This window comes from Passer domesticus, chromosome 2 (genome assembly GCF_036417665.1).
Source record: "Passer domesticus isolate bPasDom1 chromosome 2, bPasDom1.hap1, whole genome shotgun sequence".
NCBI lineage: Eukaryota > Metazoa > Chordata > Aves > Passeriformes > Passeridae > Passer > Passer domesticus.
Window position 1 is genome coordinate 51,137,933 of NC_087475.1, and position 24,768 is coordinate 51,162,700.

General features: G+C 42.8%; 1 protein-coding gene across 9 annotated transcripts in view; it reads left to right on the plus strand.

The window, feature by feature from the left end:
* The first annotated feature begins 20,212 nt into the window (after nucleotides 1-20,212).
* The window catches only part of KLF12 (KLF transcription factor 12), a 264,047-nt gene continuing 259,491 nt past the window's right edge, over nucleotides 20,213-24,768 (plus strand). For 2 of the 9 annotated variants that reach the window (XM_064408571.1, XM_064408581.1), the window contains exon 1: nucleotides 20,859-21,080. The gene's annotated coding sequence lies outside the window, so the exon portion shown is untranslated. Of the gene's footprint in view, nucleotides 20,285-20,853; nucleotides 21,081-21,110; nucleotides 21,290-21,568; nucleotides 21,591-23,572; nucleotides 24,235-24,768 lie in introns of those variants that run through there. The other 7 variants (XM_064408575.1, XM_064408576.1, XM_064408583.1 and 4 more) reach the window with 7 other exon arrangements.

A 24,768-nucleotide genomic window follows, 5' to 3' on the forward strand; every position in this document is an offset into this window, starting at 1 on the left:
ACAACTTTTAAGAAGGAAATGGGGAGCTTATAGTGAACAAGTGAGAACAGTACTCAGTGCAACTGTGTGCCTAGTACTACTAACTTTCTGGCCTCAGACTGTAAATTGGGCTGTGCTAAGGTATAGCTGAAAAACATGAAATTGAAAAGATAAAAATAATATCAGATCTTTATGTTCATAATTATAGGCTTTATTCTGTAACTTAAATTTTTAGTTGACAAAGCTTGAAATGACATAAAGTATGCATTTCATAGTAAAGAAAACATAGTCATGTAAGTGTAGGTGGCAAACCCCAAACTTACACTTGTCGTTACACAAGTCCTTTTCCTTGAACACTGGCTTTTTTTAGTTTAGTTTTTGTTTTTAAGATGAGATTCTTTAGAAGAGTTTAGAGTGGTGAACTTTAAGCTGAGCTAGGTAAACACAGTTATGGATCCTGAGTAATCCTTCATTGCCAATCAAAGTAATGACTTTCTTTCGCTTGCCGTTTTTCTTTCTCTCTCTCACTTTGATTTATACCCTGGAGTTTTGCTCAGTGATTTTTCAGAAGCTGCAAAAAGTTAAAATAAACACGTTTAGCGCTGAACAGATTCATCTTCTTTTCATATTTTCCCTCCAGTTCTTTGCTACATTCAGAGAGCTGCCATGTACAATCTCTGCCCCTGAATGACAGCCCCTGCCATGGTCTGAAACCACAGCTGTCCCACACAGAGATGTTCTTTTGGGGCAAGTTTCTCCTGTGGAGGGGAGGCAGTAATGTGCCCTTAAAACTGTCTGCCCTGTGGGTTAGGAAATGCTTCTTATGTAGGTCACTGGTCAAGTTATCACATCTGTATGCGCAACCGTCTCGGCTTGCTGTGGCCACTGGGAGGCTGTGCAGGGGCAGGGTCCAGCTGCAAGGTCAGGAGCTCAGATTTGGGAAATACCTCTGCTATTGACTCTGAGTGTCATGGGTTCACTTCAGGGAAAAAGATATGAAACTGATAGCTCCTGGCTCTAGCACTATTTGTTAAATTCTCCTCTCCTTTTTTGATCACTACTTTCTTCGTTTCACGTTTTACCTGTTCAACACAGGTTCACCAAGCTGACTGAAAAAAATATGTGCTGGACCTTTCACACTGCTCAAACTTATTGTTCAGTAACACTGAAATTTTGTTTAGATATGAACTATCTGATGTTTGCCACTGATGGCTACAATTACAGCCCACCTCACAGTAATAAACAAGTTTGAGTCAGAGGGGTTACTTAGCACAAATGAAGGCAGCACTTTGAGATAAAAGCACAGAATGATTGCATTTCATTTTAAGTGCTGTAATCATTGTTAAGTTGTATTACAAAAATTCAAGGCTAACATTTAATAGACAGAGGGTGTAAACTGCATGAGTGGTCATTTTTTACACTGTGTTTATCTAGATCCCTGCAAATCGATTTTAGTTTAAGTTTATTTTTATATCACTGCCACTATGGAAAACAAGACTTGGTACAAAAAACCCAACCAAACAAGCAAATACCAAACCAAAACCCCTAAGCTACTCACATCTATGCAGATATCCCTAACCAGTGCTGCTTTATGCTAATGACCTTAGATATTAGTACCAGGGAAATCTCCAGTCCTTGGGTAACTGCCACACACCCACTTCTGTGGATGCCTCTCTTCTCCTTTGCTTTGTCTGCTTTATGGCTCCTTTGCATTTTTGCTCTTTATCATTAACAGACAAGTGGCATATTGCACTCCCACCTGGTACTGTGTTTTCCTGTCTATATGCCTTCAAGTAAAAACCCACTGAATAGATGCCTTGCCAACGTGTCTAAAGTTTGAAAAAATAACTTTAAAAATGCTGACATGTATTTGTTTTCTCAAAACAAACCTTGTGCCTGTAATGTTAGAAGCTTTAATTGCCTAGGGAATTTCATCCTCCAACTGTGTGAAAGTTGACAATAAAAAGGAATCTTCTTACAGGGAAGTCTTTTTTTTTTTTTTTTCACCAGATTGTTTCGCTATGAATCAAGGTTGTAACTAGGATTACAAAGCAGCGAAAGGAGACGGGACTTTCATTAAGGCCTGTTTTGACCTCAGTCCTGGCTTACCACCCTCTGTCCTGGCACATTCCTGCTGCTGCAGAGGTGGTGACAGCTCTGCCTCTGTCTGGGAGGAATCCCCTAGGCCCAGGCATGACAAGGGGAGGTCCCTGGGCAAAAGGTATAGGACCAGAGAAGCTGCTGCTTTAGGATAAAGCTGCTAGGTCTAGAGATGCCCAGAAGTCTTTGGAGAAGATGCCTCCTTCCTTTTCCTTGGGTCCAAAATAGACACTGGCACTTGATACCCTGCAGATATCACTGCAACAGAAGAGACTGGAAAAAAAGCAGTACCTGTCTAAAAAAGTCTTTACTTAAACCTCCAGGGTTATCATCTAACCCTGCACCAGAATCAAATCTTTTCAAAGAATCATTGGATCACTTCAGCTGGAAAATACCATAAGATCACTGAATCCAACCACTGCACCATGACCAGTCCACCATGTCCCTAGGCACCATATCTACACATGTTTTAAGTGGTGCCAGGGATGGAGATAGCCACTTCCCTGGGCAGCCTTTGGTGATGAAATTTTCCATAATATCCAATCTAAACCTCCCATTGGGCAACTTGAGGCCATTTCCTCTTGTCCCATTGCTTGTTACGTGGGAGCAGCAGTGTCATTGACATTAAGTATCATTTGACTAAAATTTTTCCCAGAGAGACATCCTGATTAAGTGGACTTCCTAGTCTAAGTGTATCTCAATTAAATAGAATGTGCTGCATCAGCATTTCATTTTATGAATGCTGTGAGAAGACATTTGATTAGGATTTTGAAATGGTTTGTCTGATTGCTATCATTATTGAAAATTTAGATGGAACTGTGAAAAGAACTTAAGGGAATCGGTATTTATGGCAATTAGACACCTAGCTCTTGGCCCTTTTAACAACGACCAGCTAAAGGCTTTTGGGTGGGTTGTACAGAATAGTTTGGTTCTGTGTTGACATTTGTTAGTTGTGCTTAATGGGATTAAACAGTAAATGTAGGGGTAAGCATGTGCCTGGTCTTGAAGGCTTAAAAACTTTTACTTCGCTTTCTAAAATATTTTGGCTCAAGGAGCTGTTTTTCTGCACACATATGTTTAGGATTGTAATGCTTATTTAGAACTTGTCAGGGCTTCTTAGTCCTTATATCTGATCTCTCTCATATTTAAATATCAGATGGAAACATTCTGTATTGTAAGCCTGATGTGAAGTAAAGCCATAATCCAGAAGGTTTCATTTGCATCCAATCAACCCATATTTCCAGAATAGGACTAGGTTTCTCTTCTGATTTTTTTATAAACATTACTTTAAAATGTCTCGGTTCCTATTGAAATAATTATCACCTGCCAGAGCCAGATAAATACGGATCAGTGTGACACAAAGCAGTGATAGTGGCAGTGTTACTGCCCCAGGATCATCTCAGCCCCTGATCCAAAGCCAGAATGGAAGATGTCCTTCACACAGGCTCTGGGGAGCAGCTCCTCTGGCGTGTGTACGTTGTCTGTCCTTTCCTTGGGCCTCTGCGTCTGCAGCAGCAGCAGCTTGGGCTGAGAGCAGCTGGGTAGGACAGGGACTCAGTCTCAGCTGCTGAATGGTCTTGTGTCAGGGGGAAAAGTTACTGATACTTTATGTAAAGCACACATGACTTCTCGTGATTTCACCCTTGGCATGCAAGATTTGAGGTGGAAGCTTCTGTTGTTGCTGGTACTTTTTCCATAGGGTCTGACATAGCAAGAACTGGAAATGAGATGGGATACCCAAGGTTTCTAGCTTTTTTAAAAAAACAGGGTGTAATGTGCTAAAGAGGGAGTGTCAGTCTTTGGCTTTCTTAAATTTCCTGGCTATTGTTGATTTATATCAGATCCTTAAAGCTATTTAAAAACAATGTTTTGTTGGTATTTCCTTAATAAAATGAGTGAAAAGGATGACATATTTCATGGAAGCTGATGTATGTATTCTTTTCAGAAAGACCCAAAGGGTCTTTTGGCATCAGCACATTCATTAGGCAATTGTTTTACGTACCAGGTAGACTTTGTGGCTCCTAAAGGTTTGTCATGCTGTCTTCCTTTAAGCAGATATCTATAGTATTTTGCGTATGGCCTATATGCAAAGTTCAGTTTATTTATGCTACATTCCAAACCACGCTCCATAAAACTCTCATGTCTCACTTATAAAACACTTGCCTAGGATATGCGCCATGTGTGGAAAAATTCTGTACCAAATTACATTTTACAAGTTTTCATGCATGCTCATTTAGATGATTTATCACCCTCACAAGGCAAGATCTTTCAAAGCTCCAAAAGGAAGCATATACCATATGATTACTGGCAGTGCTTACTTCTAATTAAACCTGTCCTGAAATAAAACAACAACAAAGAGTATATGAAAATAAGTACCTTCAGAGTAATTATGCTAATTCTTGGATTTCTTTGTTCTTACTAGAAAACAGTGACAATTCTAAGAGCAATTCACAAAGACATTCATTTTTATCAGTTCACACTTGGTCTAAATTAATGGTCCTTCCACCTTTTTTCAAAGTGGTGATAAAAGTAGTGAGATCTGCAGGTGAGAGCTGAGTTCAAGCTCTGCCTTGCTGTCTGGAGACAGCAGAATCCAGGTAGCAGCCTGGGACCATATGGAGTTTCCTTGTCATTCCCAGTGGCAGTGACACTCCTTGTGCCACACTGCTTTGGCCAGGGATCAGTCAGGAGCTCAGTCCAACTGCAGGGTCTCAAAAGCAGGGAGAGCAAACCAGAGCAAGGTTGGATGGGCAGAAATTAGACAACAATAAAGCTTTTTTGACCACTGTGTTGCTCACCTGCAAAATGATCTTTTCCAGAAAAGCAGATTGTCCCTCAGAAGAACACCAGTTTTCAGCTCAGCTCCTTGCATGTGTACCTTTAAAATGTCTCCATCAAACTCCAAGTGGCATTTACAAGCATGGCAATTGATTGATGCTGTGCAGTGTCCTTCCTGGCTACCTGCATGGTTTCCAATGATTACTATAAATTATGAGAGTATTTCTGGTTTGAAGAGCACAGCAACCAGGGTTCTAAACCCAGATTGTGCCTTTACCACTCACAGGTAGCATGACCAAATCACTAAGACTGCATTGTTCTGTGTTTCTTGAATCCAAGCCATTTGCAATGGCAAGTAAAAAAAAAAAAAATCCAAAAATAGTAAGACATTGGAAATGTGGGAAAAGTCTCTATATTTCAAACATCTTTTTTTCTTATGCAGTTTTAGTATTTTTTCTTCATAATACTTGAACTGATTTTTTTTCTCTCACCAATTAATTCTGTTTCAGTTCAGAATGTGCAACTAATTTACTGGAAATGTAACAGCAGCTTCTCAGAGTCTAAACAATGTAAACCCAAGCTATTACAGAATATATTCAGCCGCTACAAAGAAGATGCTGCTTTAACTTGAAGGTCCAACAAAAAATACATTTTTCTCCCTGAAAGACAATACCAAAAGATAGTCAACACGAGCTGAGGAAAAAAAAATCACTTAAATGATAGAGAAATACTGATCTCTTATTCTAAAATGTGTGCATGCACACACACACACACACACACACGAGTGGGGAGGTGGGGTGTACCATTTTTGTAAACGAAGAAGATCTGTTTTTTCCTAAATTGAATAGTATGAATCCCCAACCATATGTCATAGCCTAAATCTCAAATAAAAGTTGCATGGGTTAAATTGATACATTATTACAAGTTAAATAGCCAGAGGGAAGCAGTAGTCAAAAGCTTGCTCCCACCAAAGATTTGATATATAGTTTCTAAAGAAAAAAAAAAGATGCTGCTGGATTCTGAAACAGGCCCTGGAGACATTTGGATATTATCTAATAGGAAGAGGGTTTATCCTGAAACAGACGTCAGTGCATGAGAGTGACTGAGCAGGATAAAAAAGACTCCAAGAGCAGAAGCACAAGGTAGTATCTATCATTCCACACTTTTCATTTCCCAGCCAGACATATGGCTGAATCTTGTAATTTAAATGCAGATTATCTATCCCAGCAGGAGTGCCTGAACATCCTGGAACCAGTGTCATGTTTCAGTAGGAGTGTCAGTGACTGTTTCGTGTTGCATAATTTCAAAATATTTTGTTCTCTGCCAAATTTAAGTATTTTTTATGCTTTTAAAGGATGGGTCTTCCTTCTACAGATGTTTTTTTATTCTTTTAAGCGGTAAAGCACTCACTGCTGTTTTTCTGTGCTACCTGAAGCTAGTTTGTCTCCTATTTACACAGGAGGAATGAATCTGTCCATTTACAGGACCAGGATGGCCAAATGTCAGAGAGTTTCGCCCTCAGCCTAGGACAGAGCTGTAGTGTACAATGCACAGTGGCGAGCCTTTTGATGCAGACACATAATTTAGTTGTGTAAACATGGGTTTCATTGAAAATCAAAGTCAGTAGGTATATGGCTATAGGTGTTAGCATGTGAAATATTTTGCCAGATTTTTTTGAGGAGCAGGAATTAATAGCAACACATACACCTTTCAAAATTATACTGGGACTTGGAAAAAATCCACATGCCTTAATCCCAGGTATTCAGCCTGACAACTCTTTAGCACTGACTAATTTACTAGATGTTGACTCTCCAGAAACATCCTGCTGAGCTGTCAAGTCCTTCAAAGAAAAGTTTTGAACCAGCTCAGGTGCAGCCCAGTGTCAGGAAATGCCTCATGTATTTCACCTAATATCTCTCATACTCCAGACTGACCAGACAAGATGCCCAACCTGTTCTGAAATTCCGAGGTGCCTTAACTTATTTGGGTCTGAGTTCAACTTCCAGGGTTTTCAGTGTTTGCCACCTCACCTTAGAAATGGGAAGGGTTTTGAACTATCAGGTTTTTAGGCTGCAGCTCTTAAAAGCCTCAAGAATGCTTAAATCACAATGCTGGCAAAATTTGTAGAGGGATTAAACTCCACTTTTCAAGTTAAGTGGTGGTAGAGAAAAGGCTCCATGGGCAGAAGGAGAACAGGGAAGAGAAAGCCTGTCTGCCTCAGCAGCTTTACACCTAGGGGAGGTATAGATGCTGCAGGTGCTACTGAATGCTGAGAAGCTCATATAAAATGGCAGGGGTATCCCCAAAGTCAGGCTGATGCTATGGCCTAACAGGTAGTTTTTCTCAAGCCACATCTGTGTGGACAACCAGGGCAGAGGTAGAAACATTAGCATGCTCTTAGTCACACAGCTAAATCATTAAGTGGGATTTGGTGCTATTTTGGCTCTTGTCACCAGGGCTAAGGCCACATCAAGTCTAGCAATGATGTGAAAAAATCAATTATGGCCATGGCAAGGCCTAGGAAATCCCAAATGCTAAAATTCATCTCCCAAGTAAAGGAGAAATGCCTTTTAAAGGCTACTTTTTAGACTGGAAGTAGGTAGTAGATTACAATGTGGGACACAGGAGAATTGACTGCAGGATGATAGATAGAGCAGGATTCATCCTGAGCACTGTAGAGGAAGCCACACCACACAGCTGAACCTAACAATCTCTGTGGCCAGAGGAGATAGATGGAAACATACTCTGAACACACCTTCATGGAATACCACTACTTTGTATGTCCAAATAATGCAACTTTGACTTATGTGTAATGAAAAAATTGATTTAAATAGAACTGAATCAAATGAGACATATCCCAGCACAAGAAATATTCAAACTGCAGTAAGTTTATGTGGAGGGAGAAAGATACATCCCTCGGGTAGTAGTTATTACATTTATTGTCTAAACTAGTATGTGTGGTGCTGTGGAGAGCAGTGGCACATGCAAAAAATTTACGTCCCTAAGTATGTAGAAAAGAAATTACAAACTGTGAAGCTCATCAAAATTTATTTCAAAAAGTCATTGCGGTGTCTTTGTAAAGGTTCTTTGATTCTTCCTCAATTGCATGCTAGAAGAACAAAATCTTTCCTAAAAACTTGTATGTAGGGTGATTAGTGAGCTCAACTGGAGACAAAAGTGAGAAAGGACAAGGTAAGCAATTTTTTTTTTTGGCATTGCTGTCCTTCCCACTGAATTTCCAAACGCCTCTTTAGCAAAATGTGTTTGATTAGGCATGAAGGACTGTTTCCACATTTTTGATGCTCATTAAGAATTGGTAGAAAAGAGCAGACCAGCTCTTTGACAGCCTTCTTTTAAAAGTGTGTTCTTTAAAATCTCCATGTTTTACTGAGATTTTGATGTGCACAGTCTACAAACTCCAGAATTTTAGTTTTGCCTTTGCATGTTTCAGTTTAAAATTCCAACCAAGAAAATCATCATTTTCTATGCCTTGTAGGCTTTGATCCTTTGAAAATCTGACTTAACGATTTTTGCCTTTTGCTTCTCACCTAGATAAACAGTCTTTTAAAAAAACAAAAACAAAAACAAAACCTCCAAACAAATTAATGCCATCAACAACAGTAACAAATGTCCTGCCTGTGAGCACAATTAGTAAGAAAAGAGCCTTAGTTGTGTTTAGCCTGCGGACACCAGTGGAGCTCCACAACCATAGATTCTAATTAAGGGATTGACTTTTCAAGAAAGATTAGAATAATGAAATGCATTTAGCTTTGCTAAATGATGACAGGGAGGGAATAAGACAACCCTCAGCAACAATAAGGAGATTGTAAACAGCAACAATGGACAAGAGTTGTTTAAAGGAAGAGAAAGAACATTTTCCTAGGCACCAGGAATAATAAGGAAAATTGGATGCGTAGATAGAATAAATAAGTTCAATATTGATTGTTGGTGTTCTTATTATATTTCATCTTTTGAATGAACACTGAGATGTTTGTTGTCAAGGATGGATTTATTCATGACCAAGGTACCTTGTTACCGCTACCAAATGTAGTATCCAGTTTTGTGTGATGTAGGAGATGCTGTACCACGGTATATCCACTCATCATGGAAAGGCCTGCATCAGGTCTGGTTTCTATGCAGCCTCTGTACAAATGTTCACCAGAAATAACATTTACAGAATTGCAAACCCACTTCATCCTTCAAAGGAGCAGTGGTGAAGCCACCACCTTGCTGCTGCAGCAAGAGGGGAGGAGTGGTCAGGAAGGCAGCGTGGTGTGCCCATGGTTTTGACACTGCATCCAGAGGCAGAAGGTGCTCCATTTCTACCAGCAGCTTGAGTAGATCCTTGGCTCTACCACTGGAATTTCTTGTTAGGTGTCTAACCAGTTCGGTGGAGAGACGGAAATAATACTGAAGTCTTCACAGTCTCCTATTGCTGTTCAACCCTGCTGCAGGTATTTCTCCTATATACTTCTGAGAAAGAAACATTTTGGGATTAGAACAGCTCCAAAGCCTCTGTGAACACAAGGATTCTAACATGTATTTCAAAAGCCAAACTCAACACTGTTACGTAGTTCTAGGTTATCAAGATCCAAGCTCGAGCAGACGTCTAGTTGCAATAAATGATAAAGCTAATGATTCATTAAAAACACTGTAGTATAACCCATCATGGTTTTTGGGTCTTGATAGTAGAAATGTATGCTATTTTTGCTGAGAGAAGTGTCTTCAAATTAAACTGTACTGTGTCCATCAAAGCTCTTGTCGAAAAACATAACCACTTCCACTGAAGTCATAGGATCTAGAGATGGATACAGAACCAATACACAGATCTGAGTGTTGAAATTTAGAGATGAATCCAGCAAGGCTCAGAGACTGCCTTCTTCCTTTTTCACCTGGGAGCAGCTTCTGATAGCCCCCAGAATGTTTCTTCTCAAACAGAAAATGAATCACCTTTGTCCCTGCCTTGTAACATTAAATGCCCTGCTTTTCCTCCAGCATGTGGGCTCACCAAATTAACACTTTCTGTCCATTCCCTGTGGACAGAGATGGGAACATATTACTGCTAATGTGAGGTTTGTATCAACATCTATTTCTTCTAACGTGATATTTGTATCAAATTATGCAAGTAGAAAGACAACTGGGAATTATTTTTGCTCCATTGCGGAGGATGCATGCAAACGTAGCACTACAGTGCTCACCATGTAATTGTGATAGCATGTGATGGTAATATTTCCAAATTGTATATTCTACAATGAAAGGTCAGCAAGTAACCACTCAGACAGACATAGTGTCAAACTTCCTTTCTACCTGACATGCAATCTTCTCAGAAAATGAAGACAGAAATGCCTGAGTACATTTGTAAAACATAGAAGGAGGTGTGTGTACAAAACCAATTAAGGAAAGAATTGCTTTTTGCTGCTTTTTCCTAGTGCACTCTTTTTGAAATTAACCTCCATATACTAATTAACCTCTGTGTGACTTTATGTAAATTAGATGGCATTCTTTGCCATATTGCTATAGTAGTGTAAGTGATATAAAGTGATATAAAGTACTTTAAAAGTGGCCAACAAAGTTTCTTTTCAATGTATTACACTGTAAAGATGCTAGAATGATCAGGCTCTCTTGGAATGAGAGGCAAGAAGGACAGATAGATAAGGAAGAGAAAAGGTGAAAAGTGATGTGAAAGATCCTGGGAAGTTCACACATTCATGGGCCACATCAAAAACTTGATAAACATGCTGAGGACCACTAATTCAATGTAGATGTTCAAATTAATACAATATCAGGACCTAGGCTCATGCAGTGGAAATTGATATAAAGGGTGTTAACTTAGGAGTTCTAGAACCCATGGTGATTTTGGAGAAGTAATTTCAGTAGATGAGAAGTATCACTTAGGAAGCCAGGTAAGTGGTTCCCTTATGATGAACGATTAGATTTGCTGTGTGTCTGAGACATCAGGGAACAAAAAATCTTGCAAGGAAATTTAACTCAGGAAACAGTGCCCAGATTTATTAGATCTGTTGTTACACCTGAAAGATTTCACACCAGACTTAGCCTAGGTGAACAAGTAGTAGTTATACATAACTACTCAAAGCACTTGGGATAGCAAAGATATGAGGAGCAACCAAATCAATGTCAGAAGTGCTGGAGTCCATGTGGAAGCCAAGTGTGACTCTTGATGTCAACTGAAATGTTTGATATGACAAAGACATTGGCCAAATCTGTTATTATTACTATTCATAACTCATGTATTAAAGTATTAGACACTAAAATGTGCTTATTACATGTTGTATTACATGTCATATATGGTCAGGGTACCGATGTATCATTTAAATTTTAAAAATAGCTAATTCAGCTCCTTGGAAAGATGGCTGAGGTGCTCAGCTCGAAATAGAACCACACCGTGACTCCCAACCACCAAAAACTACTGCATTGCAACTCGTGTAGGCTCCTTACATACTGAGATGGGAAATTTTACTATACAACTGCTTTCAGTCATTCTTGATTAGTTTAAGACACTCCCTGCTCAGTGCTCTGGCTGTGGCACCTGATTCTCCCCATGACACATCCAGAACAGGTATTTCCCACCGTGCAGTATGAATTCTGAGCTGGGAGCCCACAAGTGATGTGCAGTGAAAGTCACTACTGTCATGTTGTTGGTGGATGTAAAGCCGGGTGTCTGGAAGCTTAGAACAGTAGCAGCTACACTGTAGGTGCACAAATTTTGCTGGATTTACGCTGCCTGTGAAATGCTCAAAGACTTGGAACAATGCCAAACAGCTACCTGGTTCACTGTCTGCATCAAACAGTGGATAGTCAGACTGAAAGATTTACTTCATGGCAGTCTACACTATAAAGAGGAAAAGTTCAGAGAAATATTAAGGGGAAATTATATAATAAATTGTATTATAATGGCATTAGACAACTTTTCATGCTGCTACTTCCTGGGGAGTGAGTCTTCAGTATGATGGCGAGAAAGGCATGGTGATGGCCTTGATGATGAGGTGTTTTGTTCTCGGGGCATCCTGACCACCAAAGTCTCCCCAGGGAGAGCAACCTGCTTAACACCTCCCCTCCACCCACCCTTTTCCCAATACACTTGTTCCTGGGTGATACAGGGGGTATGTCAAATTCTGAGACATCAAGGAAATTTTCTGAGATGCTGTTTCCCTCTGCTCTCTCCATCTTGCCAAGAAGAGGCATTCAGTTAGCAGGATCTTTGGCACAGCAGCACCAAGGCTGCCAGCAGGGCACTGTCCGCAAGAGTCAGTCACTCCTTAGTGCACATTCAAACCTCCACCCACAGCAGCCAGCATTTATTTGTGTCTCAGTTGGAAAACCAGGTTCCCTCCTGGCTCCAGCACGTAAAAGAGGACTGGAGGTTTCTGAGGCTGAGGAATGGTGATGCCTTGCAAACAGCTCCAGGTTTTCCAGGTTCAGCGTAACTTTGCACTGCTACAAGAGACACAGCAAAGACACAACAGCATAGGAGAGGCACTCATAATAATGCTTTAAAAATGAAAAGAAAGCTTCTTCAGAGCAAAAACAGACTAAGGAAAAGGACAGAGCTGCCTTTTCTGGCTACCCCACGGCTGGCCTCATGCTCGGGTGTGTTTCCATGGAGGCTGTTGCTGTCACTACACTGCTCACGCTGGAGTGTCACATTGGATGGGGGCCAGCTCAACAAGAAAAATAAAGTGAGTTTTGAAGAGGTAATGTGGTAAATGTTCTTCTCAGTCTGGCTACCAATATGTGCTGTCTAGCCTGAGGCATGCAGCACATATGGGTAATGCTACTGAAGTTTGGTACTTTTAACTTCCCGAGTCACTTTTTACAAAACCAAAGGAGATGCATTAGACTAATTGTAGAGATTAAAAAATAAAAAAAAAGGTAAGGAAAGGCAAAGCTGAGCAATCTGATCCCAACAGACTTCCATAGCCCATTTCTCAATTCTTTTTCTAGGGTTTACAGCCTTTTCGGCATACTGGGTGATTTTCCCTGCTTCTTAGGCACCAGCAGAGCAAGCAGATGTTCACAGCAGCAGACAGCCAGGATAGCAAAGCACCCTGGCCATGCTGATAGGGCCCAGGCAGGTGACAGTGTCAAGGGCAGCAGCAGATGCTGGCATTCGGGCCACCTGCCTGGGGCAGCTGTAAGGACAGTCCTGCCCTCTCACTATTCCAGCAACTGCAGGAGGAGGTAGCCTGGCTCCAGCTCCTCCTTCTGTCAGGGAAATTCAATTTTACCTCCACTGTTGAGGTTCAAATGAGTTCTGGTGCTAAGTACTCTGCAGAGAATTTGGCCAGCCCATTTGGGGAGGCTGTGGTAGACAGGATAATGTTTGTAGCAAAGCAAAACATAGGTGATGTCTGCTCTTCAGAAATCTGCTCCTCTCTCACTTATGGTCTGTCAAGGCACTTCAGCAGTCATTTTGCAGTGCCCCTGGGCTTCTGAGAGAGCATCACAACCTCCTCCTCTTTTTCCCATCTGTCAGCTCAGTAGCGACAATAGGGCAGACTGGAGTTTCTTTCAGCTCATTCGATTTCTATGGTTAGCATTTGCCAAATGCTCAACCATTTGTAAAAATCATGTCATCGGTTGTCATTAGAAAGAGAATTGATAACTGGTACTTACTGAGCTTTGCAGTCACTCAAACAAATTCATTCTCTTAGTTCAAAAAACAAAAATCACACAAGCCCAGATGTTAAATAAGCAATTGCTACAATACAATGCTTAGATTTTTTCAACTGTTATATTGATACCCAGTGGTACAACTATGGTTAACAATCTGTGAAATTCAGCATTAAAAAAACCCTATAACTCATTTAAAAAATTACTCAATTTATTCATCTGTAATGTGATATATACAACTGAGTCCAGATAAAGCCTCTTAATGCTTGTGAGTCATCAACATTTCAAATCAAGAAAGCATACTATTTAGAAATCACCATGATCATGGATATGTCCATGTTGCTCAGGTGCAAACCCAGGCATTTCAAGCCAACCTAATAACGTAACAGAAGAGTTGAAAAGAACCATTTTTCATTTTCAGCCACAGAAACATAGAATATGCTGAGTTGAAAGAGACCCACCAGAATCACCAAGTCCAACTCCTGGCCCTGTACAGGAAACCCCAAGAGTCACAGCATGTGCCTGAGAGTGTTGTCCAAATACTTGAACTCAGACAGCCTTGGTGCTGTGATCACTTCCCTGGGGAGACTGTTCCAGGGCTCAACTGCCCTCTGAGAGACAAACCTTTTTCCTGAACCTAAACCCCACTTGACTCATCTAATTAATTTCCTTGAGCCCTGTCACCGGTCACAAGAGTGGTACCTGTCCCTCCGCTTCCCCTCACAAGGAAGCCGCAGACTCCAATGAGGTCTCCCCCATCTCTCTCTCCTCTTCTCCAGGCTGAACAGACCAAGTGGCCTCAACCACCCCTCATATGGCTCCCCCTCCAGACATATCCTTATTTCCCTCCTTTGGATGCTCTCTAATATCTTAATGTCTTAAATTGTGGTGCCCAAAACTGGCCCCACCACTCGAGGTGAGGCCACCCCAGAGCAGGGCAGGGAGGGACAATTCCCTCCCTTGCCTGGCTGGTGATGCTGTGCCTGATGCTCCCCAGGACAGGGTTGGACCTCCTGGCTGCCAGGGCACTGCTGACTCATGTTCAACCTGCAGGTCCCTTTTCCCAGAGCTCCGCCCCATTCCTAATCTGATTCTTAATCTCTTCCATTCTTGATGCTGGGTAAATGCTTCCTAAATCCAAGAGTTTCTGGTACTGGAAAAGCCAAGTTGAATGGCCGTGAAATCAAAAGTTATCAACATGAATGCTTTAGTAACACCAGAAGATGTAAGATGGGGAGGAGGAATGCTGTATGAATAAAGAGAAAACATCTAAATTCTTATGTATTGGGAGATTAATTCTGTTGCAATTTATTTAACACCTCCATGGAGAACAAAGAACTTTGCTAAATTAAAACAACTGGGACAAAACTCACAAGTTCTTGAAAATATTTGTTATATCTAAAATTTGTCAGGAAAAGCATGAAAGATTGTTATGATAATACCTGCAAAGATATCCCAGATATTTTTGGCTGTCTACTAGATGCAAAATCCATGCCCAGCTGAATGCTTTCCTTTGCTAACCTGACTGCAGAATGCTCCTTATTCCTGTGCACTACCCCCAGCTGTTTCTGAAACTTTTCTTTTGGCTTTGAATCTTCTCCTCCTGGTCTTTAACATGCAGAACTTCTTTTGGAGCCTATGGAACCCATGCACAGGGTACAAATTAGACATCATCAGTTTTACAAAGACGCAGCGTAACACAAAATTAGCAGGAGCCATAGAGAGCACAAGACAGTGGGAGTTACGGGGAAAATTGGGAAAGATTGTCATATTGTCACTATCTTACCATGAGAAATGTAGTAGCTCTAATGTTCATGTGAGACTACTGTGTGCCTCTCTTTATAAAGCAGTTTAAGTGATGACCCCTTTTTTTTTTGTCTACAAAACAACCACAGTGTTTAATGCAAGGAGCTGAGATCATGGAATTGAACACAGACCTTAAAATAGCCTAAGAAATTTTATTAGAGTGATATTTAGGTTTATAAATTCAGCTACAGAGTTTTGAAATGAAAATCCAGAGCAGTCCATTGCATTCATGGGCATTGCATTGATATGGTGTTCAGAGCCGGAAGTGCTCATCTCCATTTTTTTGTTTGTTTTTTTTTTTTTTGCAAAAATGTTAACCAAACATTAAAGACATGCACATATCAAACCTTCCCCAGAACACATCCTTTCATGAATTCCTACTCCCTATTAAATTTTGCCAGTCTCAGATTATACTAAATAAGGAACTGTTCCTCCTGTTCTGGATTTTGAATAATATCGTAAGCCTTTAAGGGCTCTTTCTAAAAGAAAGCAAGTTTAAAAAAAAAAAAAAAGCAAGCATGATCTCAGTTCAAGGTTATAAAAAGGGCACAGAGCTTTTGGATCAAGGGAGTGAAGCATTAATACTTTGTGGCCCCACTTTCCTGGAATATGTGCCTTGGCAACATTGCTAGTTTAAATCTGGCAAATTGAATATTTTGAAGTCCGTCCCTGGAGAAAAACACACACCAATTAATTATATCAGATTATAATTTTCCTCTCTTGTGTGGTGTAACAGAACTACTCTCTGTTATATACTTTATTGTATCATAGAGGCTTCATTGTTTACACTAACACTACCATTTATGCAATGAGCTAGATTGTGTATTTTTAGGGGGGGGTTTAATGTCAGTGGGCTGAAGGAAAGATTTCCTGATAGCCTGTTTAAGAGCAAACAATTTGTTTATATGGCATACAGAAAAAAGACATGGTGTACAAAATCTCCAACATTCATACCCAAGGAATACTACTGCTGCTGTTTGAGCAAGGCGCATGAAATATAGCCCTGATACTTGATAGATATGCTTCCACATTTTAGACTGACTGCTTTGGTTAATGGCCACCTAGAAGTTGACTACAAAGCTTAGCATTCGATGGCAGAGTGCCATGCATGTTGAAACACTTCCTAAGCAGATTCAAAGGAACAGAAGTAGATGTCCTGGCCCAAAAGAGTCTGTAGTCTCGTGCTTGAGACAGCTTGGCAGCTGTCAGATAAGGGGGCAAGTTCCACATATTCATGTTGAGCTAAACACCAGTTTGAATGGAGAAAGAGTGGAGGAAGCACTTGGCAGTTGATCACAGGCTGGATTGCAAGACAGCAACCACACCTGAAAGGTTGTATCTACTGGTGTGGTCAATTCCTTGGCAAAGAAATCATGTTTATTTGCCTGTATCCAAAAGGGAAGGCTTGTGAAAGGAATTAGTAATACAATCCCTCAGCTGTAGGTATTTGAATTGATTATCTGTCAACCCAAAGGTTTCTCTAAGTTCAGCAAATGAACACAATCTGTCTTCTAAAATGCATCATGTAATTTGTTAAAGCTTTTGTCTAACCATGCATCCCAAATAAAAATGCAGTTAGGTTTTGGTTTGGATAGTAAGGTTGATTTTTTTTGGTGTGTTGTTTATTTGAATTAGAAAATTGAATACAATCTGAAATGGAATAAACAATAGGTAACTTAAGTGAATTTTTTTTATAACTGGTGCTAATTTAAATTAAAAAGTCTCTCAATATTCAGGACATTACTAATGTATTTCAGAAGTATTTTTATGTGTTTCAGGCAGACATTGTTAAAATATGCCATTGATTTTCTGTTTTCTTTTGTTCTGAGGTTCCAGTGTGCTCTCTGCTGGTGGTGGCATTCTCCATTTTGAAAAATGATCGATTATTAATAAAAAAATAACCTTAATGCATGCCTAAAGGTGGAAGTTGCTAAATTGCATTGAACAGTATTATTTATTTACACATGGATTAGGATCTAAGAAAAAATTATAAAACAAAGAAGAAAATTTTCTATCAGTGGAGAACAAAATCAGGAAAGATGAGAGGCTGAGGAACATTAAGGGGAGATTTTGTAGTACCTTGTTTTTGGTAAGTTTTAGGGAACTCCATTAGGGAAGAACAGCTACAGGAAGACTGGAAAGAGCCACCTGATATTGTAAGCAGTTGGACTCAATAAAAATGATTCAGTAGTACTGCTCTGTAGGTAATAGGGCAGAATTGAAGAAGAACTACAGAAAAAGTCTAAAATCACACATAAACACACTTGTTGAGCTCTAGAAAAAACAAGCAACCAAAAATGGTCTGTGGGCTGATTTGTCCTCCTGGTTTCAGAAGTACGAATTTCTAATTTTAGAGTAATATATGGCAATACACTATTAAGGTTCCTGTTTCAAAATTTAGGGCTTTTTTTCTGAAAAAATGCTGAAAAGTCCTGTTGATTCAGAGGAAATATAATTAAAGCTTCTTCTTTCAAGGGAAAAAAAACCAAAAATAACAAAGAACTTCCTAAATCTTGAGAAATAGTAAATGCTTACGAAGTATTTCTGTGTTAAAAAGTAAGCCAGAACATTTTCAAACAGACTATATATGCTCAGCTTTGTTAAGCTAGAGGAGACAGAAACAGAGGGGTCAGGTGTATGGAGTGAGCCAAGATGGTGATTTAGTAGGACAGGTTTTCCATAAATGCATGTGATTGAGAACTCCATTTCTCTATAAATCTGTGTTATATATCAAATACTAATGTGTAATATCCCTACTTCTGTACCAATCTATTGATATATAATCATATAATACATTCCTCTTGCAAACGTAGCCACATTTTTTTTTTGCTTTAGATACTGCCCTGCAAATTCATGTATATGGGTAATAGTTTTTAGTAGCAGGCAATAGACCATGTAAGCAGCCAACATAGCACATAATGAAACTCACGAAGAACAAATTTTATCACCCAATGTCAGTCAGCCAACTCCTCTTCTGGATGATTTCTTTAGATATTTTATATAAACAAATAAAATATTTCTAAGTATGACAAAATAAATATTGATGTTTTAAAATATTTTATCTGAAAAGCAATTGAAATGAGCTTTGTCTTTTTCTCAGGGCACAGCAAGGTGTGTAATGTGATGTTTCTCTGTTATGCACCTTATCACAGTGTCTACATGCAATCTTCTTCTTGCTATCACTATTCATTTTTCATGTGCCAAGTATTCATTAATCCTTTAACCTCGGTAGGTAGAAACCAGTTTTTTTTCTGCAGAACACTCAGTGCTCCCTGTTCCAAGTGGTTAAGAAGGATGAATGTTGTTACTACTCACGTTTGTTTTTTTAATTGATAAATCTGAGTATAAGCTATGCATCTGTCCAGGGAATGTTTCCAGCTGTTTTCCATAGTAGCCCGCTTCCTATGGGATTGCATATTTTATCTTTTAAAACAAGTGTTACAACGTTAACTTTTGACTTGGGTGAAATTTAATGAATCACATATGTAACTTACCAGGAGTAGCTGGAGCTGGTTCTGATCTAAACTACTAGCATCAGAAATATGTTGCTTGGGTCATTAGACTGTATTTTAACTCTATGCTCACTTTTTTCCTAAGGAAATTATTAGACCAGAGGCAACATTACAATAGCAAATTATGCCTAATCCCTTTTATGGCTTGTGGAGACATATATTTCTGTTTATAGCCATTTTAACATTTCTTATTTATTATTCTGTCTTTTCTTCCCCTTGTGGAAATAGAGGTAAGATGCAGAGACAAATAGTGAAGAGTTATATTATCCAAAACATTTATGCCAAGAGGAGGCAGAGGACCATTACAGGGAAAGAGATGAGTAGATGTATTTCTGGCAGCTGGCATGAAATCCTCTTTGGGAACAAACATTGGTTCTGGTTCTTCTGGCTTCCTCAGTAAATACTGTGATGAGCAGCAAATATTAGTTTGTATTTACTGAGAGTAATAGCATTTTAGCAGCAATTATTTACCTGCGCTCCACCTGGCTTTCTATGTAAATACACAAGCTGTATGGGCATTTACAAACACCTTCACATGACAGGCCAACCTCCTAGACACGGGATCCATCCCTCTTTTTGCTTTTTATTTACCCAATAATTGTTATGACTGGGACTCTCACGAACTGTTGAGCTGACTGTGAATTTGAGAGAGTAAGGGGTGGGACTCATAAAGAACTTGCTGTTTTGGACCTCCTCTGATCATGGCTTCTGCCAGGGGTCAGCACAGCACCCTGATTGTTCAAAACGCTATTAAGGTTCCTTAAATTGAATGGCCCCTGACCATTGCCAGAAACCATCTAAGCAGGTAGCCCTGGTCAAAGCTCAACCTGTGCTCTGGCCACACTGTGTTTACTTTATGCAACACCAGCCACAGGGGAGGAGGCAGAAAACAGCCACATCAGCTTTACATTAACAAAAGGCTCTCCAAGGCAAGAGAATCCCTAGCTAAGAGAATCGCCAGGTAAGAGAATCCCTAGGTAACCCGTCAGACCAGCTTAATAGCTTCAGTGCTGCCCAGGCATGGACCAGGATCTTTCCACCAAAAAACTTCACAGTGCAAACATGCGTAAGAATGCTTGTGAAAAGAAATAGAGATTTGATTCTAAATGTTTAACTGACTCTTAGGGTTTATATTTTTGTTTCCTAAGGTTCTGAAAGTTCTTCTTTTAAAACATGAATGTAACAAAGACTTTGTGTTTCAAACAAACTTTAAGATTATGGAGTCCGTTCCTCTGTATGTTGTTATTTAAACCTTTACAACCCAGTATCCGCAGCCCTTACGTGAGAAAAATCTTCCCCATAAAGGAAGTTCTCAGTTTGCAGGGGCGCGACTCGGGCTTACGAGCGCTGACCAAAAAAAAAAAAACAAAAAAAAAACCACAACCCCACGCCTCGCATACTTCTCACGAGCTGCAGTCTGGCTGTGCGAAGAAAACAAAATAAAAGAGAAGGGAAAGGCTTGCAGCGCTCAGCCGCAGGTAACGGCGGGGGCCGGGCCCGGCCAGACCCTCCGGCGGCGCGGCCCTGGCGGACACACCGCCCCGTGTGTCCTTTGCCCGGGACGCCCCTCGGTGTCGCGACCGCCTGCCCCCCGGGCCCCTTCAGCGCTGCTACCGCCCCGCGCCGACCCCTCGGAGCTCCCCTGCGCCTCGCACCCCGGGGGCTCCCCAGGGCGTCCGCAGAGCCTCGTCCCCCTCACTGGCCCCTCGGTGCTCCCAGAGCCCCGAGCTCGCCCCGAGTTCCCCCCGGGCTCCCCCATGGCCCCGCACCCCGCTGAGCTTCCCTGGCGCCTCTTTACCCGGCCCGCCCTCGGCGCCCCTCGCCCCGGGCCTCCCCTCGGCGCCCCCGCTGCCGGTCGCGCCCGGCCCCTCCCCGCGGCGCCCCGCTGCCCTGCCCCTCCCCGCGGCCGGGCCGGGGCCGGGGCCGGGGCCGGGGCCGGGAGGGGGAGGCGCGGCCGGGCGTTCCCGTCCCCACCCCCCGGGGCGGGGCGGGCGGCGCACCGGGGCGGCCGCGGGGCGGGGGCGCGGCCCCTCCCTCCCTCCCCTCCCTCCGCCCGGCTGCCGGTGGGGGCGGGGACGCGCCGCATGCCAGCGACGCCACCGGCGCCCGCCGTGGCCGGAGCAGGGGCCGGTAGCTGGGGAGGGGGACACCGGTCCGGACCCTTTGTCTGAGCGGCCGGCGGGGTGTCGCGGCGGCCCCACGCGAGGCGCGGCCAGGCGGCGCCGGGAGCCTCCACCCCCGGCCCACCCTGCCCGGGCTCATCATGTGACGCGGGTAAGTCGGCGGCGAGCGAGCGCCGCGGCTCCCCGGGCTGCCCCCATTCATTTCCCGGGGACGGCCGCCGGCTGCCTCCGCCGGTGCGGGTGCGAGTGCGCGGGGCACTGCCCGGGGAGCGCGGGGCGGGCGGACAGACAGACACAGAGCGGGGACCCTGTGTCAGGGAAGGAAACAGTTTCTTCTCCTGCTCTGCCGCTTCTGCTCAGGTCTGTGCCGATTCCCTTTCTTAGCAGGATAAACGGCTAATGAGTATGGGTTTTGCTGCTGCTGTCCCAGCCAGCCGCTATTTAAAAAAACAAACAAACAAAATACCGCTCCTATGCTGAAGTTAAATAATTTTAAAGAACAGGAGGGGGGCAGGGCGCCCCCCCGCTTCCCCCGGCGCCGCCGGGCGAGCCGGGGGTTAACGGCGGTGCCCTCCCTCCCCCGCTCCCTCCCCCGCTCCATCCATCCCCTCCTCCCGCCTGCCTCCATCCCTGCCGGTGCCCCGGCGGCAGCGATACCGGGGTAGGGTGCTAGGCGCCGGCCCGAACTTTTCCCTCAACTTTCCCGCTGAGGCTCCAGGAGGGGGAAAAAAGCGGTGGGGGTGGCGGTGAAAAAAAGCGAGGGGGGGAAATGAAAAGCGATAAGCGGGGAGCGATGAGCAGCGAGCTGGGAGCGCCCAGCCCTTTGTGCTGCCGTCCCCGGGGGGGTGTGGGTGGGGGCGGGCGGCCCCCGTGCGCATTCGGGGCTTGGCAATTAATACATAAATACAAATATCAAAAAAGTATAAAGTGTAGCGCTCTGTGGAGGGGAAGACCGGAGCGTAACGCTCTATGGGGAGAAAAATCGGACTGTGACACGCTATGGGGGGGAAAAATAAAAAAGCAAGAGTGTCGTGCTGTACTACCTTCTAGAGAAATAATTCTCTTCTGCGGAACAAATGCTCGGTCTTGCAGAAGTGGGGCTTGGAGAGCAAACCGCTGGTATTTACATCTAACGCGTGAGCCAGAGCCGCTGCGGGAGATGGTTACCCCATGGCATCCGCGTCACCCTGTGAAGCCCTCCGAAAGCTTTCCGCTGCTGGGATGAAATTTCCTCTGGGATGAGATGTGGCTCCTGTCCGCCTCCCCCAAAATCCTGCACCACCGCTGGTGGTTGGATGTTGGGGGAGGCGGATAGGAGCTTCCAGACGGGTTATTTTATATTCTCCTCCCCGTGGTTTGCAGGGATGCGATGCTCCGGTTCAGACAGCGGTTTTTGGGGCTTTTTTTTTTTTTTTTTTTCGGATCTTGGCATGGCATTCAGTCCCGCAAACGGGCTTGCTTGGGAAATAAGATGTTTTGTGCGCTTGGAGAGGAGGTACGAGCCATTTCGGTAGGAAGCACTGGAGAGAAGTTCACTTCGTCGGGGTCTGTATAGAGCTTGTAAAATCCTCCTAGCTCTTGGCAGCCCCCCTTCCCCATAGACAGTAAACTAGTTTATTTTTTTAACTACCCATCGTGAAGTAAATAGTACTCTTCTTCCTCCCTCCACCACCCTTTTTTTTTCTTTTTTTTTTTTGCTTTTCACTTTTCGTCTCGCCACGGCAGGTAGATTTTTCGCGGCAACTTTGTGAGGTTGCTTTATATAGCGCTGGCATATGGGCTCCATTTTCTGCTCTCTGGTTGGTCTGCAACTCTGAAATGCACAGGAACAGCAAAGTGGTCGCAGCGTGGGATTAGTAGCTGTGCTGAATAGGTCACAGATGGGGCGATAGGAGCATTTTATTAGTGACGTAAGGCTGCATAAACCGCGGCTGCCTTTTTTTTTTTTTTTAATTTATTATTCGTGCTGGGAGAGGGGGAGTGTCTTGAATATCTTTCTAATGGGACGTAATCAAGTTGAAACCGCTCTCTGCAAGCTGGCATGTCACCTATCGTCACAAACCAGCCGCGCATAGCGAAGGGAAACATTGCGGATTTTTTTTTCACTGTCTTTTTATTTTTTTTCTCCTCCCCGTGCTGCCGGAGGCTTTGGCAGCCGCTGCTACGCTGCTGCTGCTGGCAGGTGCCCGGGCTGGAGGCTGGTGGATGACATCACCCCCTTGGTGACACCCATGCGCGCCCCTCCCCGGGCCAGCACCCCCACCCGCTCCCCCCCTCTGCCTCCAGAACAACAGTGGTGGCATTTTCCTCATTCTAATTATTTTTCTCTCCTCTTTTAGTGTTTATTCCCACCTTTTTTTTTTTTTTTTTAAACTGTGCGTGGTACCTGGAACTGGGAGGGAAAAAAGCTTTTTGACAAAGATGCATGTCGTAGGTCATTTGATGAGTGAGTCCACCTATTCTGGATGGGCTGGGAAGGTGTTTAGGATATGGGAGATACTGTTTGTTTTCTGTTTCTGATAGTGAGGCAATATCAGATGTGTACATAGAGGGGATGGGAAATCATGTATTTTTAATTCTGTCTTTTTCCCCCCAGCAGTAGTTCATTATAATATTTCCAGGCCTTTCTTTGCTTTCTTGTAGAAAAACCTTTTCTGGAAAGGCCCCCGACAGCCCAAGAAGACTCTGTGTAACAACTTTTAAAAATAAACTTTAAGATTCCAGGACAGGCTAATCGTGGAATCCTCTGCCAGCTGTTTCTGTCAGGATCAGCCAGACCTGAACATGCATGAGCAGTTTTACTCCAGATGAGAGGAGGCAGAATTGTGGGGCTGAAATAGCTCTTCCCCTGGGAGATGTTAGAATGGGGCCAGTGGAGGGCTTGGGCTGCAGAACCCTGTGGTAGTGACTGTTTTCCTCTTTGCCTAGACCAAGGTGGTGTGTGATGGTAATCACCACAGTTAAATAGAAATAAAGACCATGTATTTGAGGAAGGTGGGCAATGCCTCGCCTGGGTGCTTTGGGAGCACTCTGCGGCACAGCGGGTTGCAGAATACCTGCATAATTTGGTGGAGTTTTCAGTGCTGCTGGGGTATCCCATTGTTTAGATTTTGGACGGTCTGTAAAATAAGGGAAAGCTGAATGCCCTTTCTCATGGCTGGGTGCATGATGTCCACTTATGCAAGCATTCCCAGACATAAAGTGCTGTAGCCTCCTTGCTTCAGGCTGCTGGATGACCTACGTGAACCTTGCTCAGCTGCTGGCACCACTTCTCTGCGTGGCCAACCTCCTTGCTCTTTCCTTCAGTAAGTGTTGTTTGCTTTGTGGAACAGGTCTCATCAGTACAAAGTTGGTTTTGACCAAGTCTTCATTTGAATCAAGTAAAATAGGAGAATGTGAATGATGTGTTTGTTCATTAATAAAGATGGAGATCTGAAAACGCTTACTGAAGTGTCTTGCTTGTGGCTTTTGAAATACTGTATCTTGGTTTCTTTTGTTGGAGAATGATTGTCGTTTGCCTTTCCTTGACATAACTGCAAAGTGAGTAAAAAAATTAATTTCTTGAAATAAAAAATTTGTTTTTAGAAAAGCTGAAATGGATGCAGCACCCAGACTTTGACCTTCTCAGCTCCTGACTAGTGGTTGTTTACTACAGCTGCAGCTGTGTGTCTTTGAAAGAGGAGGAGCTGCAAACACAAGCATGCTCACTTTTCCTGCTAAGAGAAAAACATGTAATAAACATGCTGTTTCAAAGTGAGTTGTTAAGTGTAGAGCAGCCAGGTTGAGGGTTTTGCTTTCCTTTGTGCCACTTGCACTGTGCTGTAAGACAAGTTTTGAGA